We start from the raw sequence: 19,877 nt of genomic DNA on the forward strand, positions 1-19,877 counted from the left end.
TCATTCCCCTTGTTGTCCTAACCTTAACCATATGTTTCAGAAATCTTATGTCCATTTTTATTGTATCCTGGACCAGTTATACTTTTACCATAACCCCATGCTTTTAGTTTTCCCTGCTTCATATTTGAAAAATGAATTATCTTTATACATTCTAGGAAATTGAAAAAATGAATGCTTTAAAATTTTGTAAGTACTTTGAATATCAAAGCCATAAGAACTGTAATGGGTAACATGGATTAAGTTTCTCCCCAATATAATCTGACAGAGTTTATTCCAGAATAGCTTTAAGAAAAAAGAGATTAAAAAGAAAGCATTTTGCTTGTCTGGAATGCCCTTTTTGTATAAATCCTGTCTCTAAAAGTTCAGAAATACTGGTATAGATTTCTGTGAACTTCTGTGATGCAGACTGTTTTAAATGGAAGCATAAGGCACAGGGATCAGTTGATCTTGTTTATACTCATTTGTAAAGTGTTTGATTATTATCTTGTCAATGCTTTAATTCAGTGGGTGATCCTGACTCTACCTCAAATTAAAGTTATCATATTATCATACTTTTGAAATCTTTTTCTTACTCCAATCTTAAATTCATATGGCCAAATCAGGAAACTCTCTCATCTTGAAATAGAATTAGAAGACTGAGAAGCTACATAGTCCTCAAGTTAACAAATTGTGTATATGTTTAAGTAGCTTAGTGACTGTGGATAGTTGATCAACCTTTCTAAGCCTCAATTTCTTCATTTGTAATAACACCTCCTATCTCATCAGGCTGTAGGAATAAATGAAAATTCAGGGCTGGATAGATGGTTCAATTTTTAAGAGAACTCACTGGGTTTTGAGAAGACCCGGGTTCAAATTCCAGTTCCAGATCCCAAACTCCATTTCTTGGGGGATATGATGCCCTCTTCTGGCCTCCATGGGCATTGTACATATGTGGTACACTTACATACATGCAGGCAAAACATCCATACACATAAAAATAAATAAAAAATTTTTAAAAAGAAAAAAATTATTTAGTTTAAAATAAAAACTTTAAAATTTTAAAAAGAAAATTAAATGAGATATTCTACGTGAAGTGTTCTTCATTGTGCCTGGTACATAGTAAACATGTGGCAGCATCAGCCTTGGTGGTAATCATTATGATCCAAGTTACAGATTTTTCCAAATGTAATCAATTTTTGCAAATGACAACAGACTGTTAAGGATATGGGATGTGCATTTCTTCTTTTATAGAATGTAAATATTCTGCTTCTGTAGATAGATTACATATTTAGATTTTATTTGTAATGGAGTCTCAAAATGTCCTCTTTCTTCTATCACTGGGGATTTAAGAAAGTATCATTTAAAGAAGAGAAGTAGTCCTCAAATACTCCTATAAATGAGTTTCTAGAAATAATGAAATAATAACAGTACCAGCTATTTCAATGAGCAGTTTGAAATTCAAGTATGTAGTTCATGAGGGAATCAGGTTAAATCACCAACAAATTGTCTTTAGTAGTCTAGCACCATAACTAGGTATATAATTAATTAATCTGAGTCAGTGAGTCAAATGCTAAATACAAGCATGTTCCCTTTTCTGTAAATTTTTAAAAGAAATTTTTGTGTATTTCATACAGAACATCTTAATCTTAATCATCTTTATACCCTCTTCCCCAATGGCACCCTCCCATAGCCCCTACCCCACTGGAACTCATACATTCTATCATTTGTTTTAAGGCTTATGATGTCAAGTTAATGCCCCCAGACCTTCCTCAGTACAAGTTCATCCACTGGGGTCTAGGCAGCCCATCTAGAGTCCCTCTCTTTAAGAAGATCAGCTCTTCCTCACACAGCAGTAATCAGCTGCCAATAATTCTTTGACTATGATTGTGGCTTGTTGCCCATTTCCACAGTTCTGCGCTTGGGTTTTGTTTGCTTGAGTTTGCATAGGTCTTGTGCATGCTGACACCACTGCGGTATGAGCAAAGTCCCAGGAACTTGTAGGACTTTATTTCCATGTGGTCGTGTACCTCCTCCCCAGCTTTTACAATGTTTCTGCCTCCTCTTGTGCAATGATCCCCGAACCCTGAGTGGGTGGAGCTTAAATAAGAGTCCTGTCCAAGGATGCACATTCTGCAGACTCTTGCTCTCCATGGCTTGACCATTTGTACCTTTTGTGTTCCTGGCCCTCTGTTGCATGAGGGAGCTTCATTGATGAGTAGAGAGTCTGATTTGTGTCCCTAAATGTCCTTCAGTCTGGTCCATTCACTCGGCTCACCAAGAGATCCATCCCTGTAGGACACTGTCTTTCCTCCTCCCAGCAGATATCAGTTGTCAAGTTCCTTAGGTTGGGTTGGGATTTCTTATCCACTTCCTCATATATGTCCTGGGTTTTGTCTCATTTATTTTTACTTATTTATTTATAATTATGTGCATCTGTGTGTGGGTATGTGCATGTAAATGTAGGTGTCCATGGAAGCCAGAAGTGTTAGATCTCCTAGGAGCTAGAGTTACAGGTAATTGTGAGCCACCCAGCATGGTTGCTGGGAATTGAACTCAGGTCCTCCGGACAAGCAAGAAGTGCTCTTAACCACTGAGCCATCTCTTCAGCCCTGAAACTTTTCTTTGGTGTATCATTTTTGTTCTGAGGTTTTATAATCTCCTAACATTAGCTCTAAAATTGTCCAAGTGAATATTTTGTAATAATCTAATTATCTAAAAATTTTTTTCTTAGAAGAGGAGAAAAAAGGAAGGAAGGGAGGGAGGGAGAAAGATGGTGGGAGAGAGAAAGGCCATAAATGAAAAACATTAATGGAACAGAGAGGGCTGGTATTTTCCAGAGTGACCACTCTTCAAAGGCCTTGTGAGGTTTCATGTCCAGTTCATGGGTGTAAATCTCTCAGATCACATTAGCTCTTAGGAATCGGTTACTCACTCTCTAATCTGCCTGTCCCTGTTCTTCTAGATTACTGGGAGAGCTATTTTCCTTGACTTGGGCTACAAAATGATTTCTTTCTCATCTAGAGAAAGTCAAGGGCAACAAGCTTCAGAAGTAAAAACAACACTAAAACGAACAGTTTTATGATATCAGGCGTCTCCTGTTAAAGATCCCTCTAAATCCTTTCCACAGTCCACCCAGTGGCCACAAAATAGCAGAGGGGTTAGAATGTTGGGAGTTTTCTGCTCTGATTTTTCAGCTTATCTTTGCTGTGTGACTGGAAGTGTTTCATTTACACAATCTCTCTGGTTCTTCACTTATGTTAGTTACTTTACTGTGACAAAATACTAACAAAAGCAAGTTGAGGAAGGAAGAGTTTATTTGGGGTCATGATTTGAGGGCACAGTCTATCATGGCAGAGAAGGCTAGGTGAGGCAACCAATCACATTGCACCTACAGCTAGGAAGCAGAGAGAGACAAATGCTGATGTTCTGTTTGCTTTCTCCTTTTTGTTCAGTCTGCATCCCTAGCCCATGGAAAGATGATGGCCACATACCGGTTTGGTTTTCCCATCTCAAACCTCTCTGGAAAGGTTCTCACAGATGCTCTTACAGGTTTGTCTCCTAGGTGATTATAAATCTCATCATTTTTGCAGTTAAGATTAATCATAATATCTATGCAACAGAAGTTACTCTAGGCTATTGGTTCTCAAACTTTCCCTTAGAAAACACTAGTGCTCTGAAGCTGGATGAGGTTTTTTGTTTTTGTTTTTTAATTTAAAGAAGCACAAAGCATAGAATCGGTATAACAACTTTTTGCTATTGCCAACAACCATCTTAGCCAGGACTATGATATGACGAACAAGCGGGGATAACTAGTCTTGCCTAACTTTACAGTAAAGGGAGGTTGGGTAAGACTTTTTCATAGTTCCTTAGTAGAATCATGACACAAGCCAAGACCTCTTGGTCTATGGAATGAGAAGTAGTGTGGAAAGGGCACTATAGCCCCACGGCTTCCCAGCCCTGTGACCCTCAGAATGTCACTTAATCTCTCTTAATGTAGTACCTTCACATTGATGGAGAAAATCACTATTAATGGCTTAAGTTAGGCAGATTTCTGAGTTAAATAGGAGACAAAACATGCCTGTTTCAGGGATTATTGTGAAGCTTAAATGTACCTATGCACAGGTAGCCTTTAGAGCACAGAGTAAGTGCTGCACAGATGTTAGTTACCTTATTTGTGTATGCGCACATGTGTGTATGCATGTGGAAGCCAGAGGCTGATGTTTGGGTGTCTTCCTCGATTGCTTTCTTTTAAAAAACTTATAAAAAATATTTTATTTATTATTTTTATTTTATGTGTATGAGTGTATTGGTGAGAGAAGCATTAGTGTCGTCTTTACCCCTTGTTTTATGTTCCATGAGCCTTAGGTATAGAGGTTGCATCGTGGATATGCCATTTAGTCGTGGGCAATTCACAGATAATGTCTGTGTGTGACCAGTTGTGGAACTCTATAATAGTCTCCCTCTGTTGCAAAGGAAGCTTCTTTAATGGTGGTGACTGGGATACTTGTCTGTAAATACAAGGATCCATATTTTACATTATAGTAAGAAATTACATTTGTCTAAGGACAAATTTTTATTTATTATTTTTATTTTTGTGTATGAGTGTATTGCATGCATGTATGTAAGTGCATGCATGTTGTGCAGTGCCTGCAGAGGTCAGAGGGAACTGGATCCCCTGGAACTGGAGTTATGGACAGTTTTTAGCTGCCATGTGGGTCCTGGGCATCGAACTTGGATCCTCTGCAAGAGCAGTCAGTGCTCTTAACCACTGAACCATTTTTCCAGCCCCACATGTTTTTTAAGAAACATACTTGTGAGGAAGAAAAACAAAAATTCCTGTCTATCATGTGTCTTATGGGCTATTGTGATTTTCACTGTAAGTGTAAGTAGGCATATAGATAGAATTGGAAGAATGCTCTAGTTTTAGTATATCTTAAGGTTTAAGAAAAATTTCTGCTTTGATTTAAAAAGTATTTTATTATTTTTATTTATGTGTATGAGTATATTGCCTGCATGTCTGTAAGTCATGCAATGCCAGCAGAGGTCAGAGGAGGGCATTGGATCCCCTGGAATTAGAGTTACAGATGGTTGTCATCTGCCATGTGGGTGTTGGAAAACGAGCCCAGATCCTCTGCGAGAGTGGCCAGTTCTATTAACTACTGAGTCACCTCTCTAGCCACCTGCTTTGATTGTTCTTTTTTTTTTTTTTTTTGAGACAGGGTTTTACCGTGTAGCTTAGGCTGACCTTGAACACACGAATCTTCTGCCACAGTCCCCTGGATGCTGAGACTGTAGTCATGTATCACCACTCCTGGTTTCTCTTATTTTTTAGATAAAGACATGGAGAAATAATATGTCTAAGTTAGATAGTCAGTGGTAGATATGGAACCTGAAGTTTGTCTCAGGTTATGTTTCTAGCTAGAATTATGTTTCTAGCATAATTTTCTTCCATGTTATTTGGGTCCTGTAATTATGCTTTATAACATTTTCTCTTAAAAGTGTTCTTTACTTTGTTTTAGGGATAAAATATATTTTATGATGATAAATTTCCATTTTATTGTTTAACAATGAGAAAGATCTTTAAAATCAGATAAATTTGTTTGATAGCTATATATTCAATAAAAGATATTTATGTCATGTATGATACAGAATTAAATTGTAGTTTGCTCAGATTTTAAATGACCTGAGGACAGAGGGGTTAGTGTGCCCAGAAAAAAAAAGTTTCAAGTAAGTGGAGTTTAATTGGAAGTATTATAGTAGGAAGAAAGATTGAGTGGGGTTCATAATAAGAAAAGCTAAATTTTAGTTTTTGAAAAGAGTCTACACATGTATGACCACAAGTTGACAGTAATTGGAGATAATTTGTCAAGCAAAAATTGAAGGAAGAATGATGGATTCAAGGTATATAACAAATTGAAACAAGAACATTGAAGACAATAAAACTGCTGATAGGTCTCAGAGTAGAGATAAAATACATAATTCAGATGACCAAAACACCTAAAATGGGAAAAGAAAAACCAACTAAAAACAGTGGAAGCATTTTGTACAGAATTATCTGGCACAAAAGAGATTTTTTAATTATTCAGTTTTTATTGAGTAATAAAGCTGATAGAATTTGATATACTGTAGGGGTATGTCCATAGTTTGCTTGTTATGATTGTGCCTGTATTTATGTTATTTCTATCAACATATTTTTTTTATATATACTTTTCAGTACCAAGAATCGGGCCTGATATGTATTATTAGGCCTATTTCTTTGAAGGCATGTATTGATATAAATCTATGTGATATTATGAAAGATGTTATAAGGAATAGAGACATTTGACATTTTCAAGAATAAATTTAATTTTATCTTAATTAAAAAATTATTACATTCCTTTGTGTGTGTGTGTGTGTGTGTGTGCGTGTGTGCACGCACTATGACATGTACAGTTGATTCTCTCTTTCCACCATCCAAGTCTTGGGACTCAAACTTAGGTTGTGAAGCTGGGTAGCAAGGGCTCTCATCTGTTGAGCCATCTCACAAGCCTGAGTGAATTTAATTTCAACTTAATTCCCTCATATTTTGAAAGGTACTTTCTATTATATAGTATAAATTCATATTTATATAATATGTTCAATTTAAAAAGCATGTTTACATGTATGCCCCACTTATGAATATTAGATGTTTTTGGGAGAGTCAACAGTTGTAAACTTTTTTTCAATGTATATTTTTTATTGAACTTTTGTGCATAACAGTAATCATTTGTGTTAAGCTGTTGTTACAGAAGTCAGTAGTTTTTGACTACTATATAAGGCTTGTAAGCTTCAAAAACAGAAACTCTGACCTTGAGTAGTTTCAAATTAAGTAGTAAAGAAAAACCTACTTTCCTACTAGGTTTAATAAAACATTGGTATGTATAACATATGCTTGAGCAATTGCATCTAAATATGAGTGTTCATTCTTTTCTGTCACTCTAGCATATACATATGGTGACAGTCACAAAGGTACTCAGTGAGAAAGAGTGACAGTGGTTGCTATTGAGCTTTTTATTTTGATTTAAAATGTGCCTTCATTAGTATGGAAAGTTGGAAAGTTGAAACAATGGCTCCAAATAAAGAGATAATTATATATTGTTGTAAAATATTGCAAAGATTTTATTTCAACATTTAAAAAGTTATAATTATTCATCTTTTTCACTATAGAATTGTTTTTGAAGGAAATACTGCTTATATGCAGGCATGTTGAACTTAAGAATCTTTGATGTTTAATCATAGCACCAGGAAGAAAAACCAAAGGGATAAACCTTGTTCTTAAAGAAGTTTAGAATTGTTTTAAAACTATGCTGTTGGTTTAGAATCTTAGCATATATTTTGCTTAGCAGTGGAGCTGGGACCTGGGATTTTAGAGAGGTATAGTTGAATTCACGTTATTTATAAAAAATGCTAACATTAGCATTTCATTTGTTTGTCAATATGTATAAATAGCTTTTCCACTAATTTATTTTAAAAGATACGTTGAAAAGAGATGCTTTTTGCAGCTTTAGTCACAGAACAAATATAAAAATTTCTTGGAGCATGTAAACAATTACTTCTTGAATCCTAAATTCTAATGGGATTTTGTTGTCAGAGCTACAACAGAAACTAATGACATCAGCTCGATTTTTCTGATAGAATTCTAACAGTTGTAACTCCTGTAGTTTTACATAAACATTAAAATATATGAATGCTATTTTTCTATTACTGAGGATTTTATAAACCAATTAAGTTCCAAGGTAATAATAAAATTTTCTCTTACCAAATACTTTATATGCTGGAAAATACATTATTCAATGATATTGAATAAAATCTTTGTTTTTAGACCTTTAAGAAATCCAACAGATATCAATTTACAACTTCCTTAAAATTACAATTTAAATATATAAATGGATATTTAATTCTAATTTTGTTAATTATTATTCCTATAGTAAACAAGTTGCTTATTCTTGTTTATTTTCCTTATATTTAAAATTCTTTCTTTTCCTTCCTTTTTTCCTACTTTCCTTCCTTCCTTCCTTTCTGTGTGGGTTGAAGACTTATTCATTTAAAAGTTATTCACTGTAGTAGTTGGAGAAGACTCAGTGATTAAAAGTTCTTGCTGCTCTTGCAGAGGACCTTAGTTCATTTCCCACCTCCACATACAGACACACAAAATAAAAATAATAAAATCAATCTTAAAAATTATTTATTCTATAAATATTTATTGATGACAGATATGCAGTCTAAGTGAATTTATCATTTTCTTATACTCATGCTAGAAATTATTAATTTTAAAACCTTACTATTTGCATTTTGTATCTGTATATAATAAACTTTAATTCTTTTTACCTATACCTGTCTCATCTCCTCCTTCTGCTGAGCCTTCTTTTTCCCTACTAGTCCCTCTCCTGCTTTCATGACTTGTGTGTCTGTGACCCACTGAGTGTAAATAAGGTTGCTGTGTGAGCATGAGTGGAAGGTTATTTACTGTATCATGGACAATTTATTAGTGGTTACAGCACTGAAGAAAGTGACACCCCCACCTCAGCCACCAGTAACTGTCAGCAGCAACTCAGGGAGGATGAGGGCCTCAGGAGCCCTATCCCTGCTATGATGGAATGTTAATGGGTCCAGTCTTGTGCAGATCACCACAGCTGTACTGAGTTCATGAATGCATCATCTGTGTCATGTCCAAAAGGTAATTTCACAGTGGTCCTCTCCAACCTCGGCTCTTACAATCTTTCTTCTTCAGCAATGTTCCCTGAGCCTTCAGGTGTGGGTAGGAATTAGGAGACAGATACTGCATAGCACCTTCCTGCACTATGAAAGCTAACCAGCATCAAGGAGGCTTCCAGGTCAGTTCCAGCTTGATTTCTCCATGCCCTGTGGCTGACAGGTTCTTTTGTGCAATCAAGAGCAACGACAATATCCTGTATTTTTTTCATGAAACCGTGGGACCTCTCTGACCAATAACTCATAGGGAGGTACCCAATACCAGTCCCTGGGCTTTTTGTTTAATAACCTATGGCTTCTGGGAGGAACATTATCCCCCCTGACCCATGTAGAATACCCCTATATAATATTATATTTTTAATAGGCTTATAATTGCAAGCTTTCATATGGCTTTTTCATAGTCCTTAGTGTTCCTCATCCCTCCCTCATGCCCCCCTCTGTTCTACCCTTCTATCTCATCCCCACTCAAAACGATATTATTTCCTTTCCACCTTCACACTACCTATGTACTACTGTTCTCCCTCTCTCAAGCCTTTCCACTCCTCCAGTGGCCCCTTTATAGTTTCATGGCTTCTACAGGTACTCTGAGTTAAACACAAATATCTAAAGGTTTGACATGAAACCTATGCATCAGGGACAGTGATGCCTCCCTCTCTTCTTACATTCTTCAGGATTGTTTTGGCTATCCTGGTTTCTTTGTGTTTCCACATGATATTTGAGCTTATTTTCCTATTTCTATGAATAATTATTTTGAAATGTTAGTGGGGATTGCACTAAATCTGTAGATTGTTTTGGTAGGATGTCCATTTTCACAATATTAATCCTACTGATCAGTGAGCATGGGAAACCTTTCCATCTTCTGGTACTTTTCTTTCTTCACTGTCTTAACGTTCTCATTATTCAAATCTTTCACTCCTTTGGTTAGATATATTTCAAGGTATTCTATATTTTTGAGGCTATCATGTATGGTATCATTTCCCTATTTCTTTCTATTTTGCTGAATGTTTACCAGCTCTTAGAGTTTTCTGGTAAAGTCTTTAGGATCTTTCATGTATAGAATCATATAATCTTCAAATAAGGATGCATTGAATTCTTTCTTTTTTATTTGTATCCCCCTTATCTCCTTCACTTGTTTTACTGCTCTACCTAAAACTTTAAGCACTGTATTGAACAGAAATGGTGAGAGTGGACTTGCTTGTCTTGTTCCTGTTTTTAGTGGAAATGCTTTAAGTTTTTCAATATTTAACATGATCTTGGTAGTGTGTTTGTTGTATATTGCCTTTATTATATTGAGATAAGTCCACTATATCACTAGACTCTTCATGACTTTTATCATGAAGGGATGTTGAGTTTTGTCAAGAGTCTTTTCTACATCTAATGAGATGATCGTTTGGTTACTGTCCTTGAGTCTGTTTATGTGTTGGATTACATTTATTTATTTACATTTGTTGAACCATCTTTGCATCTCTTGGATGATCTTTTTGATGTACCATTATATTCAGCTTGAAAGTATTTTATTGAGAATTTTTGCATCTATGTTCATCAGAGAATTTGGCCTATAATTTTCTTTTTTGTTGGATCTTTGTCAGGCTTTGGTATCAGGGTAATACTGGCAGCTTAGAAAGAATTTGGAATATTACTTCCTTTTCTATTTTATAGAATAATTTGAGAAAATTATTATTATTGCTTATTTGATGATTTGGTAGAATTCTGCACTGAAACCATCTGGCCCTGAGCTCTTTTTAGTTGGGAGATTTTTAATTACTTCTTCTATCTCATTGGTTGTTATGGGTCTATTTAAATTGTTTACATCATCTTGGTTTAATTTTGGTAGGTCATATATATCTAGAAATTTATTTATTTCAACTAGATTTTCCAGTTTACTGGAATATAGATTTTTAAAGTATGTTATTATGATTCTCTAAGAGTCTCTGAATTTCCTTAGTAAAATACACTTCAAACTAAAACTCATCAGAAGAGATAGGGAAGGACACTTCATACTCATTAAAGGAAAATTAACCAAGAGGATATTAAAGTCCTAGATATATAAGTACTAACAGTGGGGCACTCAATTTCATAAAAGAAACAGTACTGATCTAAAATCATAGATTGGCTTCAATATAGTGATAGAGGTTGACTTCAATACCCAACTCTCACCAATAGAGGGGTCATCTAAACAAAAACTAAATAGAAAAACCCTGAAGTTAAATGACATCATAAGTGAAATGAATCCCAACAGACATTTCACCCAAATGCTAAAGTGTATACTTTATTCTCAGCATTCCATGGAATTTTCCCCAGAATTTCCCACGTATTAGGACACAAAGCAACTCTCAACACATTTAGGAATATTGAAATAACATTCTGAATGTTGTCACAAGTGAATAAAGCTGGATATCAACAACAATAGAAATGGGGAATAAGCACACAAACTCTTGGAAACTAAACATCAAACCATTGAATGAAAATTGGGTCAAGGGAAACATCAATAAAGAAAATTGAAAATTCCTAGAAATGAATGGAAATGAAAAGACAACATGGCAAAATCTATGGGACACAATGAAGGTAGTCCTAAGAGGAAAGTTTATAGCACTAAGTGACTACATTAAACAACTGGGGAGATCTCATATTAATAACTTAATGGTGCACATGAAGGCCTTGGATAAAGAAGAACAAATAACATCCAACTGGCTGAAATGTAGAGAATAAGCATCTGCAGAGGGCATGCCCTTGGATAGGACTTCATGTCCTGGATAGGAGTACTATACTAAACCTCTGCCACCCAGGGCTCAGGGAACATTGTAGAAGGGCCAGAAAGACTTTAAGAGCCAGGAGTAGTGGATGAACACAAGGAAACAATTTTCAAGGCAACTGGCAACTTGCTTATATGAACTTAGACAAATGGTGACAGTGTGTACAAGACCTATGTAAACTAACACCAGACAGAAACCCGGCATAGAACTGGGGAAATGGATAAGAAACCTTAACCTTAGCTGAGGAACTATTGGCAGCTAATTACTGCTGGGTGAAGGAGAGCTTGCCTTCTTTAAGGGAGTGACATTAGATAGGCTGACCAGGCTCCAGTGGATGAGTTTGCACCGAGGGGCATCTGGGGACAAAAACTTGAGTTGCTAGTCCTTAACATATATGACACAATGTATGAAATCTTGTGGGAGGGCTATGGGGAGGTGTAGATAGGGTGGGGGGGTCTAAGTAAGATTAAGATGTATTGTATGAAATACACAAAAATTCAATAAAATATGTATCGTACAAAAAACAGTAGATGGGAAGAGATTATCAAATTAAGGGCTTAAATTGATGAAATAGAAATGAAAAAATACAAAGAATCAATAAAATGAAGAGGTGGTTCTTATTTTTGGAGAATAAGAGACTGTAAAGTATAGGATGGGACTCCTATATGGAACCTCACCCACCCACAGGGCTCAGTGGCCATTGTGGTAGAGGAAGTGGAAAGATTTTAAGAGCCAGGGCTGGTTCATGAACACAGGAAGGTGGAGGCTTCCAGGACACTGGAGGCTTGATCATGTGAGCCTGTGGCAACAGTGGTGTTGAGTGCAGGACCCATGTCAGCTCAATTAAACAAGGACCCAAAGGGGAGGTGAGAAATAGGTGGTGGACCAGCACTAGACTGAGAACTATTTGAGACTGATTGCTGCTGGGTGATGGACAGTATGACTTACATACGACCACTGGATAGTCTGACTAGACTCCAGTGGATGCATTTATGTTGAAGGACATTTGGGTACAAATGCCTGAATGAATAGGACTCAGCATGTATGGCAGAGTGCATAGGGTTCGGTTGGGGTATAGGGGGAGGCATGGATGGGGGAGAGGGTCTGAATTTGAGTGGAAAATGTATGAAATTTATAAAGCTCAATTTAAAAAAAGAAAAAGATTAATTAGCAGGATTAACAAATCTGAAGCTGAATTAACCAAAGGAAGGAGAGAGAGGATGCAAATTAATAAAACCAGAGATAAAAAGGAAACATGGTTTTCTTGATGTTTAGTTTTTAACATTCTAAATATAAATACTCTGTCAGATGTGGAGCTGGCAATGATTCCCCCCCCCATTTTATAGAATGCCTCTTTACTCGATTAAAAGTTTCCTTTGCAATACAAAAGCTCTTTAATTTCATGTGGTCTTACTTATCAATTGTTGGCCTTATTTCTCATAGGACAGTGTCCTATTCAGAAAGTCCTTATTCAAGTGTACTCCCTAATTTTTCCTCTAGAAGTTTCAGAGTTTTAGGTCTAATATTGAGGTTTTTGATCTATTTGGAGCTGATTTTTGTGCTGGGTGAGAGATTCTTTTCATTCTTCTATAGGTAGATATCCTGTTTTCCTAGCACCATTTTTCAAAGATGCTGTCTTTTCTCCAATGAACATTTTTGTCGTCTTTGTCAAAAATCAGGAGGCTGCAGGTGTATAGACTTGTATCAGGATCCTCAATTTTATTCCATTGATCAGTGTGTCTGTTTTTGTACCAGTATCATGCTGCTCTTATTTCTATGGCTCTGTAGCCAGACTTCAAGTCTATGGCTTGAAGTCAGATATGGTGGTACCTCCAACAGTGTTTTTGTAGTTCAGGACTGTTTTGACTGTCAAAGTCTTTTGTGCTCCAAAATGAATTTTAAGATTGTTTTTTCAATTTCTGTGAAGAATTGCATTGGAATTTTGATAAAGACTGCATTGAATCTGTAGATTGATTTGGTAGGCTGGCTATTTTCATGATATTAATCTTGCCAATCCACTACTACATTATTTCTTAAAGAAGGTTTATTATTTATTTATTTATTTATTCATTTATTCATTTGTTCGTTCATTCATTGTGCATATGTTATATGTTTGTGGTATGTGTTTGTGAGGTGTATGTGGGTATACATGCATCAGGTGGCCATAGGAGGAAGCCAGGTGTCCTGCTTTATCATTCTTATTCCCTTGAGACTGGGACTTTCACTAAATCTGGAACTACAGCCAGCAAGGCCCAGGATCCTCTTGTGTCTACCCCTCCCTCACTGTGCTGGAGTAAAAGGTACCTCTGAGTCCACAAAGGTCTTTTTATGTCAGCTAATGCTTAAAACTCAGGTCCCCATCCTTGTGTAGCAAGTGTTTTTACACACCGATTCATCTCCTCCGTCCCTTAAAATTTTTTTGGAAGTTTACTTTCTCTTTTCCTTTCTCATACTTGCGTATCATTTCAATGTTTTTCTTTTTTCTTTTTTTTCTCCCCCCCCCAAATGTCAGGCTATAACCATTTCTAGTACTCACTGGCTTCTGAACACTGAGCGTAGAAATAGCCACTTTTTGTCTGCCCTGATGCTACAGGCACAGCAGAGCAGCCGTGCCTGTGGTGATGGCAGATCCAGGACAGCCATTTTATTTCAGTTTCTTATGTTGTTGAATTAGATTGAATCTGTAAAACAAGAATAAATAATAAAGATATACTTTTTCTGATTTTAATGGGAATGATTATAGATTTTTGCTATTTAGTTAGTATGTGTGGGTTTTTTTTTTTTTTTTTTTGGATCTTTTTGAGGCAGGGTCTCCTTGTAGCCCCAGCTGTCCTGGAACTCACTATGTAGACCAGGCTGGCCTTGAACTCAAAGAGATCCACCTGCTTCTGCCTCCCAAGTGCTGGGATTAAAGGCATGTGCCACCATGCCCGGCACATTGTTATTTTTGTTATTATTAATATTTATCAACTTTAGGTATTATTCTAATCCTATTTTACATAAGATGTTATAGATACCAAATTTCATCAGATAGCTTTTCTAGAACATGTTCATATCATCATAATGTTTGAATTCTTCAATTGTTGATGTGTTAATGTCAGTATATATTCTGACATTGAATTATCCTTGTGTTAATGTAAATGAAATTAGGTAGTTTATTATACATAAATTGCATTTGATAAAGACAATTTGTTTCAAAATGTATTGGGCACTTTAATCATTATTTACCCCACCTCATTCCTTTCCTTTATTCTCCCCTCTCCCCCACTTTCTGAGTATTTCTTCCCTCCCTCTACCCTAGTCTCTCTTGATGTTGTGTGTGTGTGTGTGTGTGTGAATGATTTTCAGTATATATAAAGAATTTTATGAGCCAAATATACTAGAAAACAAACATTATGTTTGACTTAATTCACTTAATATGATTATCACCAGTTGCATTCATTTTCCAGAAAATGACATAATTTTATTCATTTTTATAGCTGAATAACACTCCACTATATATGTATATATATACATACAAGTGTATATATACCTTTTTTTTTCCATTCATCTGTTGACCAATACTTAGCCTGATTCCATAACTTGGCTATTGTGACTAGTACTACAATAGACATGGCTATTCAGGCATCTCTGTGGTATGTGGTCATTCAGATATATACCCAGAAGTAACATAGCTAGTCATATGGTAGTGCTATTTTCAGGGTTTTTTTAGGATCCATACTGATTTTCATAGTGGTGAGACTAATTTACATCCCCATCAATAGTGTATAAGATCCCCTACCCACATCTTCTCCAGCATTTGTTGCTACCTTTTTACTTGATGATAGCCATTTGAATCGGGGTACATTTCCTGAGGGCCAAGGATGTTGAATTTGTTTTCATGTTTATTGGCTTTTTGTACCTCATCTTTTGAGAACTGTCTGCTCATTTCATTAGTCCATTTATTGACTGTGTTTTGTTGTTGTTTAGTTTTTATGAGTTCTTTATTCTAGATATTAACTCTCCAACAGATATATAGCTTAGCAAAGGTTTTCTCCCATTCTGTAGGTTGTGCCTTCACTTGATTATTTACTGTGTTGTGAAAAAGCTTTTTAATTTTGTATAAGCTCACTTGTCATTTCTTAATATTATTTCCCAAACTATTGCAGTCCTTTTCAGAATGTTCTTGCCTCAGTCTATATCTGGAAGTATCCTTAATGGTTTCAGAATTTCAAGTCTAAAATTTGTTTCATTTATTTATCTATCTATCTATCTATCTATCTATTTATTTATCCATTTATTTGTGTGTGCGCATGCATGCATGTGTCTGTGTCTGTCTGTCTGTGAGGGTATGTGCACATGTGTGCAGGTGGCCGTGGAGGCCAGAAGAAGGCATCAGATTCCCTAGAGCTGGAGTTACAGGCAGTTGTGAACCATGTGTTTCACTAAATGTTCCCCTCCCCGCTGGGAGACCTACCCTCACTCAGGGTCTTGCAGTCCTGACACTGGTTGCCAAAACTGACATAACACATTCTATTTGGGTTTTGCATAGTTTATGACATTTGGGAGGGGTGACTTACAAAGAAACGTATTCTTAAAGGTTTTTCCTTTTCCATATTTGAAATGCACACACCATCTGCCTCCTGCCCAGAGTCTCCACCAGGTTTTCAGGAGCAGCTGCTTGCCCCTGGTTCGCCCAGGTTCGCTGCTCTGTCACGCCCAGAGGTGTCAGCGAGGGGCTGTCTCACCGAGGGGGTCCTCCAGGCAGCGTTTCTCCCAGCTCCGCCAGTCCCCACTCAATATGGCGGTGGCTCCACCCCTTTTACCCAGTGCGCTCTGCCATCACCCTTGCCCTGGATCAACTCCAGCTTTTCGTGAGAACTTCCAGGTTACACCATGCAGCATGGTGATGGGAACTGAATTCTGGTCCTTTGCAAGAGCAGGGTATGCCCATAACTGCTGAACCGTCTCTCTAGGCCCTGGAATTTCAAATGTTATAATATGATCTATGATCCATTTTAAATTGATTTTTGTACAGGGTGACAGATAGGGATCTAGCTTTTATCTTTTATGTGGCTATCCAGTTTTCTATTACCATTTACTGAAGAGTCTGTGGTTTATTGGCATTTTTGTCAAACATCAGATGGTTGTAGCTGTGTAGATTTTCTCTGGGTTGTCTATTTAATTTCACTGAGTTATGTGTCTGTTTTTATGCCACAGGGGAATACTGGGATGTCTTTGAGAGCGACAGTGTCTTTCTTGGCTCTGTTGTGCTTAGCTTGAGATGCTGGGGTCCTGGAAATAAAATGGCCACCAAAGCCATCTTAAGTCAGAGGATTTCGGGTTATTGTCTTGAGAATTTAAAGAATGAAATTTATGGACCGCAGAGGTTGAGTTTTAGAAGGAAGTATGTTATAGGGTGCTTACAAAGAAGAAAGAAGGCTGAACTACTGAACAGCAGAAGGAGAGTGGGATGCCATTGAGCCTGCCTCACTGCACTAGAGATAATAAAGCTTTAGTGTAGAGGAAGGGAGATGGAGATGAGCTGGTCAATCGAGTTCCTATGCCAGGTATCCAGGTCCCTGCAGATACCTGCAGTTACAGTCATATCATCAGTATCGTTTCTAGAAATGAGATACTCCTATAGAGAAAAGAGATGAGGGGAAAAATCAGACCCCTTTTCTGGTGTCCCCAGCCTCTGGTTCTGAAGGAACAAGAGACATTTTTGGCTTAGATACTTCTGGCATCTTTGGCTTCAGGCAAAGATGAGTATACTGGCAGTCAAGGATATTTCCAGTTCTAGTCAAGAAAGATGTGGTCACTCTTTGAGGGTCTTTACCCTAACCTGCCTAACCAATTTCCACCTTCTGTTCTCATCACTACAGTACTGTTTCCGTTGCTATGGGCCTTGTGCATTAATTGAAATCAGATATTGTAATACATCTAACTCCCCCTACCCAACACCTGCCTGCTCAGGATTGCTTTGCTTTGACTATCTGGAATCTTTTGTGCTTCTATATGGATTTGGGGGGTATTTTTTTTTTTTGTATGTCTGTGAAAAATGCAATTGGAATTTTAGTGGAGAGTGCATTGATTTGTAAATTGCTTTTGGTATAATAATACAGTTATTTTCACTATATTAATTCTGCCAGTACACAATCATTGAAGATATTTCCTGCTTCTTTTTTAATGTTTATTTTTATTTATTTATTATTTATTATTTTATGTGTATGCATGTATTGCCTGCATGTATGTAAGTGCACCTATGCCACAGAGGACAGAAGAGGCTGTCAGATCACCTGGAACTGGAGTGACAGACAGTTGTTAGCTGTCATGTGGGTGCTGGGATTCAAACCCAGGTCTTCTGCAAGAACAGCCAGTGTTCTTAACCACTGAGCCAACTCTCCAGTCTGAAAATATTTCCTGCTTCTAAAGTGTTTTTTAGTTTCTTCAGTATTTTAAAATTTTTCTTGAAAAGAACTTTCACTTCCTTTGTGTCCTGGTTAAGTTTCAGTTGTCAACTTGACACACCTGGGAAGGGGGAACCTTAATTGAGGCATTACCTTGGGTTAACCTTGTGTCAATACCTGTGAGGCATTTTCTTGATTGTTTAGTGAAGTATGAGGGCCCAACCCACTGTGGGTATTGCCATCCCTGGATGGGTAGTCTTGTACAAGAAAGCAGGATAAACATGGACCAGAGTGGCAAACCATAAGCAGCGTTCCTTTGTGGTCTGTGCTTCAGTTCTTGCCTTCAGATTCCTGCCCTGAGTTCCTACATTGGCTTCCCTCAATGATAGACTGTGAGCTGTAAGCCAAATAAATTCTTTCCTCTCCAAGTTATTTTTGTCACAATAGAGGAGCAAACTAATACACTTAGTTGGGTTTATTCCTAGGCATTTCTTTAATTTAATTAAATAAATTAATTTAATTAATTGAGAGAGAGAGAGAGAGAGAGGTGGTGTGGGGGGGGGATGTACCACAGTAAATGTGTAGTGGTCAGAGGACAGTCTAATGGAATTGGTTCTCTCCTACTATTTGGGTCCTGGGGATTGAATTCAGCAGCAGATACCTTTACTCTCTGAGCCATCTGGCTGCCCCCATATTTTATTTTATTTTTTGAAGCTATCATAAATGGAATTGTTTGTTATTGATATATAGAAGGACTACTGATTTTTGTTTGTTGATTTTGCGTCTTGCTATTTTGCCAAAGATGTATATCTAAGAGTTTTCTAGTAGAGCCTTTAGGATCTCTTGTATACAGGATCATGTCATCTGAAAAGTCTTAGATTGATGAGAAGAATGTGTGTTCTTCAGTGTTTGGATGGAATATTCTCTAGAGGTCTGTAAGTCCATTTGATCTATAATGCCATTTATCTCTGATTTTTCTTTTTTGACTTCTTTCGTCTGACGCATCTATTGATGAGAGTTTGGTATTGAAGTGAAACACTATTATTATTTTGAAGTCAATCTGTATCTTTATTGCTGTATCTGTATCCAGCAATATTTGTTTTATGAAATTGAGTATACTGATATTCAGTGCATATGTGAGTAGAGTTGTGATGACCTCTGGATGAGTTGTTTTCTTAATATACAGTGACCTTCTTTACCTTTTCTTATTTTCATTTAAAGTCTGTTTTGCCAGAAATTAGAGTGGCTGCACTTGCTTGCTTTCTGTGTCCATTCTCTTGGAGCAACTTCCTCCATCCTTTTTCCCTAAGGTGTGTTTGTCTTTGACAATGAGGCAAGCTTTTTGTAGGTAACCAATAGATGGTCTTGTTTTTTAATACAATCTCCTTGTCTGTGTCTTTGATTTTGGAATTGAGATGATTAACATTCAGTCTTTATTGAAAGGTATGCTTTCCTTCTACGTTGTTGTTTTATGTTAGGTGCTTTTATGTGCTTCATTTTCTTATTCATATAGTGCAGTTTACTCTCTCCTGAGGCTTCATGGGTGTGTTTATCTCTCTCACCTGTGGTAGGATTCCTTTGAATATCTTCTGTGGTGCTGCTTTAGTGCTCATGAATTCCTTTAGTTTGTATTCATAATAAAAAGTTTTACTTTCTCCAATTATGAGGGACAGCTTCATTATATGTAGTACCTGGGTTGTGAGATACCGCCTTCATCATTCCATGCCCTTCTGACTTTTATTAGAGTCTCTGTTGAGAAACATGCTCTTATTCTGACAGGTTTGCTGTTATATGTGACTTGGTGTTTCTCTTTTGCTGCTTTCAATTTACTTTCTTTATTCTGTGTATTTGTGTTTTAACAATAATGTGATGTGGGAAAGTTTATTTCTGGTCTTGTCTGTGATTCTAAACACCTCCTGTATGTGATGGAAATTTCTTTCCCCAGATTTGGGACATTTTATTGAATATGCTTTCTAGTCCTTTAGGATGAAATTCTGTCCTAAGCTCTTGATTCATAGATTTGGGT

The 19,877-nt window shown here is 36.8% G+C and overlaps 1 protein-coding gene and 1 non-coding gene across 2 annotated transcripts in view; one reads left to right on the plus strand and one right to left on the minus strand.

The window, feature by feature from the left end:
* The window catches only part of Stxbp5l (syntaxin binding protein 5 like), a 395,225-nt gene that overhangs the window by 22,758 nt on the left and 352,590 nt on the right, over nt 1-19,877 (plus strand). The window lies entirely within an intron of this gene.
* Nucleotides 13,966-14,102, minus strand: LOC115072012. Its single transcript, XR_003851074.1, has one exon. It is a non-coding gene; the product is annotated as a small nucleolar RNA SNORA43 (small nucleolar RNA).

This window comes from Nannospalax galili, unplaced genomic scaffold (genome assembly GCF_000622305.1).
Source record: "Nannospalax galili isolate Female #2095 unplaced genomic scaffold, S.galili_v1.0 scaffold18, whole genome shotgun sequence".
Taxonomy (NCBI): Eukaryota; Metazoa; Chordata; class Mammalia; order Rodentia; family Spalacidae; genus Nannospalax; species Nannospalax galili.